Genomic DNA, 15,821 nt, shown 5'->3' with positions numbered 1-15,821 from the left:
TTTTCTTGTGTGTTTACTTCTCTATGATTGTAATCTGAATTTTGTTTTATCCTATATGTCCAAAATTAATGTGTTATGTGCATGCATATGATTGAGGCCATTGTTTGTTTAACTCACATATCCCAAATAAGCCAACCCTTTTTAACTACCTTTGTTAACCACTTTGAGCTGTTTTTAATCCCATTCGTTCCATATTGTACCACATTACTAGCCTTAAGCAGAAAACAATTGAAAATTCTAATTGAATCTTTGGTTATCTTAAGATAGAATTTGTGTGTTAATTGAGTATAAGAAAATTGTGGGAATAAAGGGTAATACGAAATATATCATTATAGAATAAAGGGAATTTAGGTACCTATTCATGTGAAACCATAAAAGGAAATTACAAATCTATGTGCATTGGTAAGCTAGATAAAAAAATATCTTAAAATATATATATATATATATATATATATATATATATATATATATCTTCTTTATTTTAGTGAATAAGGGGACAAAATCACCCCAATAATAAGTCAGAATTTAATAATCAATGCACATATGATAAAATTAAAATAACGGTTGATACATGAATATGGAATATGAAAAGGAAATTCTGGGTAGCTAAGATAAATGTTGAAATTATATAGAGTATATGTATGTTAGGTAGGAGCTTGGGTTAATTAAAGATTCAATATATAAGCTCACTTAGCCATATGTGTATCCTCACTTTTACCTTAGCCCCATTACAACCATGAAAAGACATCATGATGTTTGCATTGGCATTTTAAAATTGTTGATTGATTAGGTGAAAAAACAAAATCTTTTGAAAGCATGATTAGAGAAGGATAGAGTGATTACCCCATATGCTAGAGATGATTAAAGTGCACGTGCTCAGTCCTATATCCCCTGCTTTCACAAGATGACTTCTTACAAATTTATCTGCTTTTACAATATGCTTTGAATTAGTGAAATCTGTCCCATATTTTATCTTAGAGAACTTATCTATTTTTAATCATGTAGACCAACTCATATAGTTTCATTCATATGCATATAGGTTGCATTGCATTACATGAGTCTTGCATGCTCCTGTTCATTCATATCTATCTCTTTCAACTTAGCATGAGGACATGCTAATGTTTAAGTGTGGGGAGGTTGATAAACCACTATTTTATGATTCATATTGTGTTTAATTGTGTGGTTTTATCAAGTCTTTGCCCACTTATTCATATGATTTGCATGTAATTACAATTCCTTCCTAAAAATACTCTATGATTGAAAACATGCTTCTTTGGCTTTTATTTTCTTTTATTTAATTTTCTCTTATTACCATTAGATGCCTTGAAATATGTGTTAAGTGATTTCAGGAATTACAGGGCAGGAATGGCTTAAAGGATGGAAAGGAAACATGCAAAAATGGAAGGAACACAAAGAATGGAGGAGATAACCAGCGAGAAGTCACGCGGTCGCATGGCTGACGCGACCCGCGAAATAGAAGAAATAACAGTGACGCGCTCGCGTGCCTGACGCAACCGCGCGGATTGGAAGCTGCATGAACAACGCGAATGCATGGATGATGCGCACGCATGGTACGAGAAATGCTGAGTGACGCGAACGCGTGGACGACGCGGCCGCGTGACTTGCGCGATCTACAGAATTTAAGAAGTCGCTGACAGAGTTTCTGGGCCGGATTTTAACCCAGTTTTTGGCCCAGAAACACAGATTAGAGCCAGGGAACATGCAGAGACAAGGAACAACATTTATTCCACATAATTTTTAGTTTTTATATCTGAATTCACCCCTCCCCTAGGTTTTACTCACTTGGACATTCATTAGGATTTTGAAGATTTTGGCTTTAGCTTTTGAGAAGAGTCTACCTCCGGTACTAGTCATTATATTCTGTTATTTACTTTTCACTTATTCTTCCATATTCCTAATTCCTCCAGAGTTGACATTTGATTATTTTCACAAGTTATTAATATAGACTATTTTTATTTTCAATTAATCCCTTTCATTATTATTTATCATGTCTTCTTTTATTTTCCCCATTAATTCTGTGAAGTTTATAATTATGATGAGTGAGTAGTTTTATAACTTGATTGGGAGATAATTGAAAGGAAACGTTGAGTTGAATCACTCAAGAGAGAAATTATAATTGGGTTTATTGTTGGATCACCCTCTAATCACTGACACTAGTCCTTCCCAAGGGAGAGGATTAGGACTTGTGACTAGAAACAGCTTTCCAACTTGCTTGACTTTCCTTTACCTAGTAAGGGATAACTAAGCAGGGCAACTTCCAATTATTAATTAATCTTGAGAGTACTTCAACAAGAATAGGGCTTCCAACTAATCTACTCCCAGTCAAGGCTTTTATTTAAAATTAATTAAATTCTCTAAGTTAATTTCCTGTTTATCAACTCAACCATTTTTGAAAACACCTGATTGATAAAATAGCACATCTTTCTGCAACTCATTGGGAGATGACCTGGGATTCATACTCCCAGTATTTTAATTTCAATATTGTGACAACCCTTCTTAATTGATAAGCGGATTTTTGGCTGGTTAGGGACTGTACTTGCAACGTATTTCCATTAATAATTTCTTAACTCGCCAATTTCTTTCACGTTAAGCAACTATGACAAATTATATATCATTTCAAAGCCCCGGATGTTAGCTTTCCAATGCAACTAAAACCGCCTCATTTGGACCTCTGTAGCTCAAGTTATGTCTGATTTAGTACGAAGAGGTCAGGCTTGACAGCTTTGCAATTCCTTCAATTTCTTGTATTCCTTCCACTTTTGCATGTTTTCTTTCCATCCTCTAAGCCATTCATGCCCTATAAACCCTGAAATCACTTAACACACATATCACGGCATCGAATGGTAATAAGAGAAAATTAAAATTAGCAAATTTAAGGCCAAAGAAGCATGTTTTCAAATCATAGCACAAAATTAGAAAGGAAAATGTAAATCATGTGAATTCAATGAATAAGTATGAGAATAATGGGTAAAATCTACTGAATTAAGTACGAGATAAACCGTAAAATAGCGGTTTATCAATTATCATGCACTTTTATATGATATTTTACTAGTACTTTGAGTCATTCGATTTCTTGTGAAATGTAAGAAAAGGATAGAAAAAGATAAGCAAACCGTAACAACCTAGTTTTCAAGTATACGAGATCTTTTCTGAAGACACGAAATCTCCGAAAGATTAATGAAGGGAACAACGCTGTTGTATTATCAAGCATATCAATCCTCAATGTCATTATGTAATCTTTAAGCCAAAATCTCTTTTGAGGCAAGCTCGACAATGGAGTCGCGAAGAACCTAATTTTTGAACTGTATCGGTTTGGAGCTTTTGATTCTAGTTTCTATAAATAGTCTCAGTTTGATGAACTGGACTCGTTTCATGAGAGAAGAGAAATAGTAATATAATATTATTATTATATTAATATTAAAGATGCTTAAATAATATTATAATATTACCTTATCTGTTTTAGTTAAAAATAGGAGATCGATTTGACCGAGTTCACAGTTTATTGGTGCAGATTAGCACCAACACTCTCGGATAATTTTAGCAATGCTAATGCCTCATCATACATGTTCTATTCCCATAATAAATATGTTACTAGTGTCATTTATGCTAGTAGCTCAGAAAAGAATTTTTAGAGATGTTTTTACGTATGTTCCGATACATCTAGTTTTAGTAGTTACACACTGGAGATGTTTTAATATTATCTTAAATCATCTCCAAACCAACCAAGCACAGCCCACCTCTACCACCCCAAGACCCAGAAGGCTAGCTCATTTGCTTCTTGTGGCCGAAAATAGCAAGAGAGAAAGAGAGAGAAAAGTTCTTAGTTCCAAATCTTCAAAACTTGATTTCTTCTGAACTAAAACTCAAATCAAAATTTCAATTACACCAAAATGAATCTCTCTTATTTCTCTTCACAATGATATGACTAATCAAGGATGGAATCAAGGTGAGTAGGCTACTCCTTCTCCCTTTTGCTTCAGTTTCAAGGAAACATGTATGAACAAATAACCTGCCGTGGCTGTCTCTATAGGAAGCCCTAGCGTCTTTGTGCAATTCGTGGCTCAACAAATTCGGCAATACAAGGTGGAAGGATAAGAAGGTGTTCGTTGTTGCAATTCCGAGCTGCCAGAATGGGGAACATCTGCTCACAGTAGCGATTGGGAAATCGTGCAGTGTCCTTTGCTGGGAATGCTTTCTCCTTTTCATCGACCTTTATAATCCTTTTAATTATTTTTGTTGAGGGCTTAACTGTAGTTGAAGATGACTCTGCCACTAATGCTCTTTTGGTTCCTCTCCTTGCTGTGGATTTGGGGGTAGCTTTCTCTTTGCCTTTCTTGGTGGCCATCCTGGAAGGGAACGAGTAAAAACATGAATATTTTAAGGGTTATAGCAAGGGAAAGAATGGGAAAAGTGGTAATCAATGCATAGTAAGGATTAATGATGTTAACACACGGTCATGACTGCATGTGAAAAATCAACAACAAAAATATAGCAAGTGCATGTGATGATAGTTAAATACAAGGTGTTTATTGGCATGCCGGCAAGGGCATGAGTAGCATAGATCAAGCATTCAATGTCCAAGTTAGATTACCAAGTCTTCCAAACTAACAATATGCATGTAATAACAATTATGTAAAAATTAATAAAATAGAAAAAGGGTTTTGTGAAAAGCAAGCATTTAAAGTAGTAGATTGATGAGCGGATAATTTATACACTTTTTGGCATTATTTTTAGTATGTTTTTGGTATGATCTAGTTAGTTTTTAGTATATTTTTATTAGTTTTTAGTTAAAAATCACTTTTCTGGACTTTACTATGAGTTTGTGTGTTTTTCTGTGATTTCAGGTATTTTCTGGCTGAAATTGAGGGACCTGAGCAAAAATCTGATTCAGAGACTGAAAAGGACTGCAGATGCTGTTGGATTCTGACCTCCCTGCACTCGAAGTGGATTTTCTGGAGCTACAGACGCCCAATTGGCGCGCTCTCAACGGCGTTGGAAAGTAGACATCCTGGGCTTTCCAGCAATATATGATAGTCCATACTTTGCCCAAGATTTGATGGCCCAAACCGGCGTTCAAAGTCACCCTCAGTAATCCCAGCGTTAAACGCTGGAACTGGCACCCAAATGGGAGTTAAACGCCCAAACTGGCATAAAAGCTGGCGTTTAACTCCAAGAGGAGTCTCTACACGAAAATGCTTCATTTGCTCAGCCCAAGCACACACCAAGTGGGCCCGGAAGTGGATTTTTATGTCATTTACTCATCTCTGTACACCATAGGCTACTAGTTTTCTATAAGTAGGACCTTTTACTATTGTATTTTCATCTTTGAATCTTTGGATTGTTTTTGATCCTTTGATCATCTTTGGACATCTAGTTCTTAGATCATTGGGAGGCTGGCCTCACGGCCATGCCTAGACCTTATGCTTATGTATTTTCAACGGTGGAGTTTCTACACACCATAGATTAAGGTGTGGAGCTCTGCTGTACCTCGAGTATTAATGCAATTACTATTGTTCTTCCATTCAATTCCGCTTGTTCTTGTTCTAAGATATCACTTGTTCTTCAACTTGATGAATGTGATGATCCGTGACACTCATCATCATTCTCACTTATGAACAAGGTGACTGACAACCACTTTTGTTCTACAAGCAACCAAGGCTCTAGTGAATATCTCTTGGATTCCTGATTGCACGATGCATGGTTGATCGCCTGACAACCGAGTGCTCGCCTGACAAACGAGCCAACCATTCCGTGAGATCAGAGTCTTCGTGGTATAGGCGAGAACTGATGGCAGCATTCAAGAGAATCCGGAAGGTCTAACCTTGTCTGTGGTATTCTGAGTAGGATTCAATGATTGAATGACTGTGACGCGCTTCAAACTCCTAGCAGGCGGGGCGTTAGTGACAGACGCAAAAGAATCAATGGATTTTATTCCGGCCTGACCGAGAACCGACAGCTGAATTCCGCGTGCTGTGACAGAGCATATGCAATCGTTTTCACTGAGAGGATGGGAGGTAGCCATTGACAACGGTGAAACCTTACACAAGCTTGCCATGGAAAGGAAGAAGAAGGATTGGATGAAGACAGTAGGAAAGCAGAGAGACGGAAGGGAAGGCATCTTCATGCGCTTATCTGAAGTTCCTACCAATGAATTACATAAGTATCTCTATCTTTATCTTTTATGTTATTTTCGTTCATCACCATATCCAACTGAGTCTGCCTGACTAAGATTTACAAGATGACCATAGCTTGCTTCATACTAACAATCTCCATGGGATCGACCCTTACTCACGTAAGGTATTACTTGGACGACCCAGTGCACTTGCTGGTTAGTTGTGCGAAGTTGTGTAATGCCATGGGATTGAACTACCAAGTTCTTGGAGTTCATGACCGGGGATTATGAGAGTTGTGAAAAGTATTGTTCACAATTTCGCGCACCAAGTTTTTGGCGCCGTTGCCGGGGATTGTTTTGTGTATGGACAACTGACGGTTCATCTTGTTGCTTAGATTAGGTATTTTTTTTCAGAGTTCTTAAGAATGAATTCTAGTGTTTCAAGGTGATGTTCTTATCATCACCAAAGCTGATTGATCATCATCAATTTAGCTCTTGAATGCAATGTCTTGCTGAAGCTTAGCTAGCTATGTCTAATTCCTTTAGACTAAAGCTTTAGACTAACATTGCATGATTCCTGGAATTCTCATTAAGAATTTTGATACCTTTATTTTCTTCTTCCACTTAATTTTCGAAAAACACAAAACAAAAAAAAGTCAAAAAAAAATCATAAAATCCAAAAATTTCTTGTTAGAGTCTAGTGTCTCATCTTAAGTTTGGTGTCAATTGCATGCAGTGTTATGTGTCTTAGTGATCTTCAAGATGTTCTTGATGATTTACTTGCTCTAATCTTTGAATTCTATTGACTTGAAGTATTTTGTGTGTCTCATATGCATTCTCATATTGTTAGTGTCAGTGGTATACAAACTACTAAGTTTGGTGTCTTGCATGCATTGTTATTTGATTTTAGTTGCATTTTGATTATTAAAAATCCAAAAATATTTTTAATTTGTGTCTTTTCAAGTCAATAATACAGAGAATTGAAGATTCAGAACATACAGCAGAGGAATTGCACAGAAAAAGCTGGGCGTTCAAAACGCCCAGTGAAGAAGGACAGACTGGCGTTTAAACGCCAGCCAGGGTACCTGGTTGGGCGTTTAACGCCCAAAAGGGTATAGTTTTGGGCGTTAAACGCCAGAATGTGCACCATTCTGGGCGTTTAACGCCAGGATGGCACAAGGGGGAGAATTTTGTTTTCAAATCAAATTTTTTTTCAAGTTTTCAAAGTTTTTCAAAATCAAATCTTTTTCAAATCATATCTTTTCAATCAAATGTTTTCAAAATCAATTCCCTTCCTTTTTCAAAGATACTTACTATCAATTAATGATTTGATTCAACATTTCAAGTATGTTGCCTTTTCTGTTGAGAAAGGTTTAATGTTTGAATCATATCTTTTCTTGATAGCCAAGTTATTAATTTTTAAAATCAAATCTTTTTAAAATTGTTTTCAAATCATATCTTCTCAATCACATTTTTTTAAATCAATCATATCTTCTTAACCTCATCTTTTTCAAAAGAGTTTTCAATCAAATCTTTTTGATTTCTAATCTCAAAATCTTTTTCAAAAATCATCTTATTTCTTTCCCACTCTCATTTTCGAAAATTAAGTAATGTTTTTCAAAAATGTTTTCAAAATTTTTCACTTAATTTTCGAAAATTACTTCCCTTCTCCTCACATCCTTCTATTTATGGACTAACACTATCCCTTAATGCAAAATTTGAACTCTATCTCCTTTGATAAGTTCGAATTTTCTACTTCTGTCTTCTACTCTTCTTTTCCTCTGACACTTCAAGGGATCTCTATACTGTGACATAGAGGATTCCACATTTTCTTGTTCCCTTCTCTTTCTTATGAGCAGGAGCAAAGACAAAAGCATTCTTGTTGAGCCTGATCCTGAACCTAAAAGGACCTTGAAGAGAAAGCTAAGAGAAGCCAAAGCACAACTCTCTTTAGAGGACCTGACCGAATTCTTCAAAGAAGAAGAACACATGGCAGCCGAAAACAACAACAATGCAAACAATGCAAGGAAGGTGCTGGGTGACTTTACTGCACCTACTCCCGACTTCTATGGGAGAAGCATCTCTATCCCTGCCATTGGAGCAAACAACTTTGAGCTTAAGCCTCAATTAGTTTCTCTAATGCAACAGAATTGCAAGTTCCATGGACTTCCATTGGAAGATCCTCATCAGTTCTTAGCTGAATTCTTGTAAATCTGTGACACAGTCAAGACTAATGGGGTTGACCCTGAGGTCTACAGACTGATGCTATTCCCTTTTGCTGTAAGAGACAGAGCTAGAATATGGTTGGACTCTCAACCTAAAGAAAGCCTGGACTCTTGGGAAAAGCTAGTCAATGCCTTCTTGGCAAAGTTCTTTCCACCTCAAAAATTGAGCAAGCTTAGAGTGGAAGTCCAAACCTTCAGACAGAAGGATGGAGAATCCCTCTATGAAGCTTGGGAAAGATACAAACAATTAATCAGAAAGTGCCCTTCTAACATGCTTTCTGAATGGAGCATCATAGGTATTTTCTATGATGGTCTCTCTGAACTATCCAAGATGTCTTTGGATAGCTCTGCTGGAGGATCTCTTCATCTGAAGAAGACGCCTGCAGAAGCTCAAGAGCTAATTGAAATGGTTGCAAATAACCAGTTCATGTACACTTCTGAAAGGAATCCTGTGAACAATGGGACTAGTCAGAAGAAAGGAGTTCTTGAGATTGATACTCTGAATGCCATACTGGCTCAGAATAAAATATTGACTCAACAAGTCAATTTGATTTCTCAAAGTCTGTCTGGAATGCAAAATGCACCAAGCAGTACTAAGGATGCTTCATCTGAAGAAGAAGCTTATGATCCTGAGAACCCTTCAATGGAAGAGGTGAATTACCTAGGAGAACCCTATGGAAACACCTATAATTCTTCATGGAGAAATCACCCAAATTTCTCATGGAAGGATCAACAGAGACCTCAACAGGGTTTCAACAACAATAATGGTGGAAGAAACAGGTTTAGCAATAGCAAGCCTTTTCCATCATCTTCTCAGCAGCAGACAGAGAGTTCTAAGCAGAATACCTCTGACTTAGCAACCATGGTCTCTGATCTAATCAAAACCACTCAAAGTTTTATGACTGAAACAAGGTCCTCCATTAGAAACTTGGAAGGACAAGTGGGTCAGCTGAGCAAGAAAATCACTGAACTCCCTCCTAGTACTCTCCCAAGCAATACTGAAGAAAATCCAAAAGGAGAGTGCAAAGCCATTAACATGGCCGAATTCTAGGAGGAAGAAGAGGCAGTGAACGCCACTGAGGAAGGCCTCACTGGACGTCCACTGGCCTCCAATGAGTTCCCCAATGAGGAACCATGGGAATCTGAGGCTCAAAATGAAACCATAGAGGTTCCATTGGAATTACTTCTGCCATTCATGAGCTCTGATGAGTATTCTTCCTCTGAAGAGGATGAGTATGTCACTGAAGAGCAAGTTGCTAAATACCTTGGAGCAATCATGAAGCTAAATGACAAGTTATTTGGAAATGAGACTTGGGAGAATGAACCTCCTTTGCTCACCAAAGAATTGGATGACTTGTCTAGGCAGAAACTGCCTCAAAAGAGGCAGGATCCTGGGAAGTTTTCAATACCTTGTACTATAGGCACCATGACCTTCAAGAAGGCCCTGTGTGACTTAGGGTCAAGTGTAAACCTCATGCCCCTCTCTGTAATGGAGAAGCTAGGGATCTTTGAGGTGCAAGCTGCAAAAATCTCACTAGAGATGGCAGACAACTCAAGAAAACAAGCCTATGGACTTGTAGAGGATGTTCTGGTTAAAGTTGAAGACCATTACATCCCTACTGATTTCATAGTCCTAGAGACTGGGAAGTGCATGGATGAATCCATCATCCTTGGTAGACCCTTCCTAGCCACAGCAAAGGCTGTGATTGATGTTGATAGAGGAGAGTTGATCATTCAAGTGAATGAAGAATCCTTGGTGTTTAAGGCCCAAGGATATCCCTCTATCACCATGGAGAAGAAGCATGAAGAGCTTCTTTCAAAGCAGAGCCAAACAGAGCCCCCACAGTCAAACTCTAAGTTTGGTGTTGGGAGGCCATAACCAAACTCTAAGTTTGGTGTTGAACCCCCACATTCAAACTCTAAGTTTGGTGTTGGGAGGTCCCAACATGGCTCCAAGTATCTGTGAGGCTCCATGAGAGTCCTCTGTCAAGCTAATTACATTAAAGAAGCGCTTGTTGGGAGGCAATCCAATGTTTTATAATTAACTATTTTCTTTTGTTATTTTATGTCTTTTGTAGGTTGATGATCATAAGAAGTCACAAAATTAATGAAAAAAGCAAAAACAGAATGAAAAACAGGAAGAAAAATAGCACACCCTGGAGGACGCACCTACTGGCGTTTAAACGCCAGTGAGGTTAGCTGTTGGGCGTTTAACGCCCAGTCTGGCACCATTCTGGGCGTTTAACGCCAGAAAGGGGCACCAGACTGGCGTTAAACGCCAGAAAAGGGCAAGAACTTGGCGTTAAACGCCAGGAATGGGCACCAGCCGGCGTTTAACGCCAGAAATGGCACAAAACGTGATTTGCATGCCATTTGGTGCAGGGATGACTTTCCTTGACACCTCAGGATCTGTGGACCCCACAGGATCCCCACCTACCCTACCACTCTCTCTCTCTTCACCAATCACCTCAACACCTTCCCCAAAAAAACCCTCACCTATCAAATCCCCTCTTTCTCTCCACCACTCACATCCATCCTTCATAAAACCCCACCTACCCCTCCATTCAAATTCAAACCACTTTCCCACCCAAACCCACCCTCAAATGCCCGAACAACCCCCCCCCCTCCTATATAAACCCTCCTCCACTCCTTCATTTTCACACACCTTAAACACCATCTCTCTCCCCTTTGGCCGAATACAAAGCCATTCCCTTTCTCCTCATTTCTTCTTCTTCTACTCTCTTCTTTCTTCTTTTGCTCGAGGACGAGCAAACATTTTAAGTTTGGTGTGGTAAAAGCAGTGCTTTTTGTTTTTCCATAACCATTTATGGCATCCAAGGCCGGAGAAACCTCTAAAAAGAGGAAAGGGAAGGCAAAAGCTTTCACCTCCGAGTCATGGGAGATGGAGAGATTCATCTCAAGGGTGCATCAAGACCACTTCTATGAAGTTGTGGCCTTGAAGAAGGTGATCCCCGAGGTCCCCTTTTCACTCAAAAAGGGTGAACATCCGGATATCCGACATGAGATCCGAAGAAGAGGTTGGGAAATCCTTACCAACCCCATTCAACAAGTCGGAATCTTGATGGTTCAAGAGTTCTATGCCAATGCATGGATCACCAAGAACCATGATCAAAGTGTGAACCCGAATCCAAAGAATTATCTTACTATGGTTCGGGGGAATTACTTGGATTTTAGTCCGGAAAGTGTAAGGTTGGCATTCAATTTGCCCATGATGCAAGGAGATGAACATCCTTACACTAGAAGGGTCAACTTTGATCAAAGGTTGGACCAAGTCCTCACAGTCATATGTGAAGAGGGCGCCCAATGGAAGAGAGATTCAAGAGGAAAGCCGGTTCAATTGAGAAGGCATGACCTCAAGCCCGTGGCTAGAAGATGGTTAGAGTTTATACAACGCTCAATCATTCCCACTAGCAACCGGTCCGAAGTTACTCTAGACCGGGCCATCATGATTCATAGCATCATGATTGGAGAAGAAGTGGAAGTTCATGAGGTTATAGCCCAAGAACTCTACAAGGTGGCGGACAAGTCCTCTACCTTGGCAAGGTTAGCCTTTCCTCATCTCATTTGTCACCTCAGTTATTCAGTAGGAGTTGACATAGAGGGAGACATCCCATTGATGAAGACAAGCCCACACTAAAAAATGGAGCACACAAGAGACCCCACTCATCATGAGATCCCTGAGATACTCAAGGGATGCACTTTCCTCCACAAAACTATTGGGAGCAACACACCTCCCTAGGAGAGTTGAGTTCCAACATGGGACAACTAAGGGTGGAGCATCAAGAACACTCCATCATCCTTCATGAAATTAGAAAAGACCAAAGAATCATGAGGGAGGAGCAACAAAGACAAGGAAAATATTGAGGAGCTCAAGCACTCATCGGATCTTCAAGAGGAAGAAAGAGCCGCATCACTAAGTTTATCCATGTTTGTGTCTTGTGATCATCAGTGTCTTAGTGTCTATGCCTTAAAGTTATGAATGTCCTATGAATCCATCACCTTTCTTGAAAAAAAAAAACGTGCTTAATTGAAAAGAAAAAGAATTGCATGAATTTTGAATTTTATAACAGTTTAATTATTTTGATGTGGTGGCATTACTTTTGTCTTCTGAATGTATGCTTAAATAGTGCATATGTCTTTTGAATTTGTGGATCATGAATGTGGCTCTTGAAAGAATGATGAAAAAGGAGACATGTTACTGAGGATCTGAAAAATCATAAAAATGATTCTTGAAGCAAGAAAAAGCAGTGAATACAAAGAAAAAAAAAAGAGGCGGAAAAAAAACCGAAAAAAAGAAAGAAAAAGAAAGAATAAAGTTGTGATCCAAGGCAAAAAGAGTGTGCTTAAGAACCCTGGACACCTCTAATTGGGGACTTTAGCAAAGCTGAGTCACAATCTAAAAAGGTTCACCCAATTATGTGTCTGTGGCATGTATGTATCCGGTGGTAATACTGGAAGACAGAGTGCTTTGGGCCACGGCCAAGACTCAATAAGTAGCTATGTTCAAGAATCATCATACTTAACTAGGAGAATCAATAACACTATATGGATTCTGAGTTCCTAAAGAAGCCAATCATTCTGAGTTGCAAAGGATAGAGTGAGATGCCAAATCTGTTCAGAGGCAAAAGCTAAAAGCCCGCTCATCTAATTAATACTGATCTTTTAGATGTTTTTGGAATTCATTGCATATTCTCTTCTTTTTATCTTATTTGATTTTCAGTTGCTTGAGGACAAGCACAATTAAGTTTGGTGTGATGAGCTGAGATATTTATACACTTTTTGGCATTATTTTTAGTATGTTTTTGGTATGATCTAGTTAGTTTTAGTATTTTTTATTAGTTTAGTTAAAAATCACTTTTCTGGACTTTACTGTGAGTTTGTGTGTTTTTTCTATGATTTCAGGTATTTCTGGCTGAAATTGAGGGACTGAGCAAAAATCTGATTCAGAGACTGAAAAGGACTGCAGATGCTGTTAGATTCTGACTCCCTGCACTCGAAGTAGATTTTCTGGAGCTACAGACGCCCAATTGGCGCGCTCTTAACGGCGTTGGAAAGTAGACATCCTGGCTAGTTTTCTATAAGTAGGACCTTTACTATTGTATTTTCATCTTTGAATCTTTGGATTGTTTTTGATCCTTTGATCATCTTTGGACATCTAGTTCTTAGATCATTGGGAGGCTGGCCTCACGGCCATGCCTAGACCTTATGCTTATGTATTTTCAACGGTGGAGTTTTTACACACCATAGATTAAGGTGTGGAGCTCTGCTGTACCTCGAGTATTAATGCAATTACTATTGTTCTTCCATTCAATTCCGCTTGTTCTTGTTCTAAGATATCACTTGTTCTTCAACTTGATGAATGTGATGATCCGTGACACTCATCATCATTCTCACTTATGAACAAGGTGACTGACAACCACTTTTGTTCTACAAGCAACCAAGGCTCTAGTGAATATCTCTTGGATTCCTGATTGCACGATGCATGGTTGATCGCCTGACAACTTGAGTGCTCGCCTGACAAACGAGCCAACCATTCCTGAGATCAGAGCTTTGTGGACAGGCGAGAACTGTGGCAGCATAGGCAAGAGAATCAAGGAAGGTCTAACCTTGTCTGTGGTATTCTGAGTAGGATTCAATGATTGAATGACTGTGACGCGCTTCAAACTCCTAGCAGGCGGGGCGTTAGTGACAGACGCAAAAGAATCAATGGATTTTATTCCGGCCTGACCGAGAACCGACAGCTGAATTCCGCGTGCTGTGACAGAGCATATGCAATCGTTTTCACTGAGAGGATGGGAGGTAGCCATTGACAACGGTGAAACCCTACACAAGCTTGCCATGGAAAGGAAGAAGAAGGATTGGATGAAGACAGTAGGAAAGCAGAGAGACGGAAGGGAAGGCATCTTCATGCGCTTAACTGAAGTTCCTACCAATGAATTACATAAGTATCTCTATCTTTATCTTTTATGTTATTTTCGTTCATCACCATATCCAATTGAGTCTGCCTGACTAAGATTTACAAGATGACCATAGCTTGCTTCATACTAACAATCTCTGTGGGATCGACCCTTACTCACGTAAGGTATTACTTGGACGACCCAGTGCACTTGCTGGTTAGTTGTGCGAAGTTGTGTAATGCCATGGGATTGAACTACCAAGTTCTTGGAGTTCATGACCGGGGATTATGAGAGTTGTGAAAAGTATTGTTCACAATTTCGCGCACCATAGATTAAAAGAATTCTAAAAATAGTGCACAATGCCATATGGGCATTTTCACAAACACATAGCATGCATGTTAAATAAGGTATGAAAAATATTAACTTGAACATGCACGTAACCCTATAAAAATAATATATAACTATTAAACAAGTCCGAAACAATCCACAAGCAACAAATAAAAATAATGACCCAAATAAATCTCCAACACCAATAGGGGAAAAAGAAAGAAAAAGAAAACAAGGATAGGGAAAGTAGAAGAGAAAGAAAAAGAAAACATGAAAATAAGAAGAAGAAAGAAAAAGTAGGAAGGGAAGAAGAGAAGAAAAACCTTGATAATGGTGGTGAAAAAGAGGGAGTAGAAGGGAGGAAGAAGGGAGAAGGAAGAAGGGGGGAAAAGTAGGATTGGGGTAAGAAAAGATAAGATAATATGGCAGACTTGAATGAGTTGGGCGGCACAAGCGATGCGGACGCGTGGGGAACGCGATCGCGCGAAGAGCCCTTGAATGAGGTGACGCGGATGCGTCGGTCACGCGGACGCGTAACGTGAATTACGCTAGTGGTGTGAGGGCAGCTTCGCGCTCGCACAACTCTCTGTGTGAAACATGTTTTGCCAAATTTTAGGGTGACGCAGTCGCGTGGTTGACGTGATTGCGTGGATGGCCAAATTATGAAAACGGCACGGACGCGTGGGGCACGCGTTCGCACAGCAGGGCTTGTGCGGCTAGCACGGGTTCAACCCAGCTCCAGTGCAACTCACTGCCATACACCCTGTTACGTCGAATTACAGAGCCACGCATTCGGGTGGTTGACGCGGACACGTGGGAAGGCCATTTTACAAATGACGCGATTGCGTCACCCACGCGGTCGCGTGGGTCAAATGGTGCCAGGGGCACGCCTCCAGCCACACTCCTGCGTAACTCTCTGTTTCTTTTCTTCAATGTTGTGAAGGCACTTTGACGCGAGCGCGTCAACGACGCTGGCGCGTCGCATGCCTTAACCCTTTTTTTTATATACAATATGCGATATGCGGATGAGATGCAAAATATAGGCATTAGTACTGAGAAGAGTTTTTGACGAAGGAAAGTAAGGAGAGGGGGAGGAACGATCATACCATGGTGGGTTGTCTCCCACCCAGAACTTTGCTTTAACGTCCTTAAGTTGGACGCTCCACTAGCTCAGTCTTCTACTGTGGGCAGATCTTCCAAGAGGAAGATCTCTAGTTC

The 15,821-nt window shown here is 39.5% G+C and overlaps 1 non-coding gene across 1 annotated transcript; it reads right to left on the bottom strand.

The window, feature by feature from the left end:
- Nucleotides 1–8,527: 8,527 nt before the first annotated feature.
- LOC130955350 (small nucleolar RNA R71) lies at nt 8,528–8,635 on the bottom strand. The gene has a single exon (XR_009076733.1). It is a non-coding gene; the product is annotated as a small nucleolar RNA R71 (small nucleolar RNA).
- Between the last annotated feature and the right edge of the window lie 7,186 nt (nt 8,636–15,821).

Source organism: Arachis stenosperma, chromosome 1 (assembly GCF_014773155.1).
Source record: "Arachis stenosperma cultivar V10309 chromosome 1, arast.V10309.gnm1.PFL2, whole genome shotgun sequence".
NCBI lineage: Eukaryota > Viridiplantae > Streptophyta > Magnoliopsida > Fabales > Fabaceae > Arachis > Arachis stenosperma.
Note: the sequence above shows the minus strand (reverse complement) of the source record. Positions and strands in the feature narration are given on the sequence as shown.